Here is a 2,500-nt window from a genome sequence, read left to right on the forward strand (position 1 = left end):
AACCTAATCTAGTGTATTCATATTTCAATTATAAGTTCCGAAATATAGCCTATTTTTTATGTTTTAAATAGAGGATATTATCCTATTTCAATAACCGCTTATTAGTCATTACTAAGAAACATTCTAGTATTGATATTTAGTCATTTTCAAATCCCTTTTATTCGTTTTAATAGTCGAAAAGAAAAAAATAGAAAAAACTAGATATAGATATTATAGATATTCTCATATTCATGTACTACTTATCCCTAGAGAATACCAGATTAAATAGAACGATTTGAGAAAAGGATATAATGAAATTTTTTTCTGGGATTGGTTCTTCTGATAGAAAAAAGAATCTGGTTTATTTGACCGAGAGGGCCAAGAAACTAAAAAACAATTAATTGTAAAAACAAATAAAGATATATTATAGAATAAAAAAAAAGAAACAAAGAAAAAGTTCTTATTCGAAGCGCCTCGTGATCGTCAACCAATTCTGTGCTTCAATATAATTACCAGGAGTAAGCGTTATAGCCTGTTTCCAATACTCGGCGGCTTGAGCAAACCAAGCCTCCGCCATTTCAGAATCTCCTTGTTGAATGGCCTGTTCTCCACGGTCGGAATAGGCGGGTCAATTCCCTCCCTGAGAACCGTACTTGAGAGTTTCCTACCTCATACGGCTCGACAACCAACTCTTTTGTTTTGGTGTACCAGTTTTTTTCACTTTAACCTACTTTAACTTTATATCTAATTGAATGAGATTTCTTATAGATATTCATTCGGTTTTTCTTGGATTAAACAAAAGAGAGTAATTACATGAGTTTCAAACTTTCGTTTTGATTTAATTAATATATTAATTAATCTAATAATAAGTTTTATCTTTTCTCCTACCTTCAGAAAAAAAAAGGCATGTCCACTGTTATTAGATATTAGAATTTTCTGAAAGGTAACTATCCCGCTTTCATATATAAATTTATATAGAATCGTTGAAAAAGACTTTTTTTCATACTTCATATCATAAAAAAGAAAAAGACTTACTGTCTTTAGGATCTGATGCTACACCGCTGCTCAATACCTTAGGGGATCCACTCTATTACATAAGTAGATTTCTAAGATTTATCTCATATTATGATATAAATAAACAGCTCTTGTTGTATCGGTCCAAAACCTTTCCAGTTGATCTTTACGGTGCTTCCTCTATCAATTAAATCTTTTTTTATCCATAGAAAATAAAGTATTTAGGCATATCTAGTCTTCACTTCATATTTCGATCCATGAAGTTTATTTATTTGCTACAGCTGATAAAAAATCGTTTTGGACGATGCTTATGTAGAAAGCCTTTTTTTTTTTCTAGTATTTCATTGACTAGCTGTTCGTTCTTTTTTTCTATAGTGGAGATAGTCGCACGTAATGACAGATCACAGCCATATTATTAAAAGCTTGTGGTAAAAAGGGGTTTCGTTCTAATGCCCGAAAATAATATTCTAAAGCTTTGGTATGTTCCCCATTACTTGTGTGGATAAGGCCTATATTATAGAGTATATAACTTCGATCATAGGGGTCAATTTCTAGTCGCATAGCTTCATAATAATTCTGTAATGCTTCCGCATAATTTCCTTCAGATTGAGCCGACATCCGTTACGGTCGTCATTCGCTTTAACGAATTCTCCGTTTCAGAACCGTATGTGAGATTTTCATCTCATACGGCTCCTCCTTTAGGTGCATAATGAAAATAATAAATATATGGATATGGAAAAATTTGATGTCATTATGAACTAAGCGGGGCTAATGTTTTTACAAGAAATCCCTAGCCAACCTTCTTGTAAAAGATCTTTTCTTACTACCAAGTGGATTCATATTCATACTAGATAAAAATAAAAAAGGAAACTCTAACAATTTCTTTGTTCTCAACGCCCCTAAATTTCCAGGAATTAGTCACTTCAACAGTCTTCAATGGTTATACGGGTATCCAAAGTACGGACGAGATGGATGTTTATTGTTCCAACCATTTTAATTAGTCCCAATCCCAAAGAAGAAGAAAGAAAAGGAATCTTTTTGAAGAAAGTTTTCGTGTTGTTGATTTCTCGGCGTAGTGCTTCTTCCCCTGTGCCTCCTATTCGTATATTGTATTAGTCTAGTAGGATTGATCTGTAATACGGGAACCGTAGGTAAAAAACCTTTTGCTCAATACTAGAATTCATAATTGAAGCATCTAAGGCTGCACTAATCGTGGATACATGACAGAAGGGATTGCTTTTTTATATTATAAACTTCACCTTCAAAAGCGTAGATTTTTTTCAATACTCATTTTTTTCTATTCCAAATCGGTGAGAAATAGAAAAAAATGATAATGATAATCAAATCGCACCATCTCTGTAATAAGTAAATGCCTCTTTTTCTCCGGAAGTTGTCGGAATGACTCGTAATAAGATATCGGCTACAATTGTAAAGGTTTTATCAATAAAATTTCCATTTATACGCGATCTTGGCATAGGTAGTAATCCATTCTATAACTCTTTTTATT

At 32.6% G+C, this 2,500-nt stretch overlaps 1 pseudogene; it reads right to left on the minus strand.

The window, feature by feature from the left end:
• Positions 1 to 684: 684 nt before the first annotated feature.
• The window catches only part of LOC125595037, a 2,248-nt pseudogene continuing 432 nt past the window's right edge, over positions 685 to 2,500 (minus strand).

The sequence above is a fragment of the Brassica napus genome (genome assembly GCF_020379485.1).
Source record: "Brassica napus cultivar Da-Ae chromosome C9 unlocalized genomic scaffold, Da-Ae chrC09_Random_13, whole genome shotgun sequence".
Classification (NCBI taxonomy): domain Eukaryota; kingdom Viridiplantae; phylum Streptophyta; class Magnoliopsida; order Brassicales; family Brassicaceae; genus Brassica; species Brassica napus.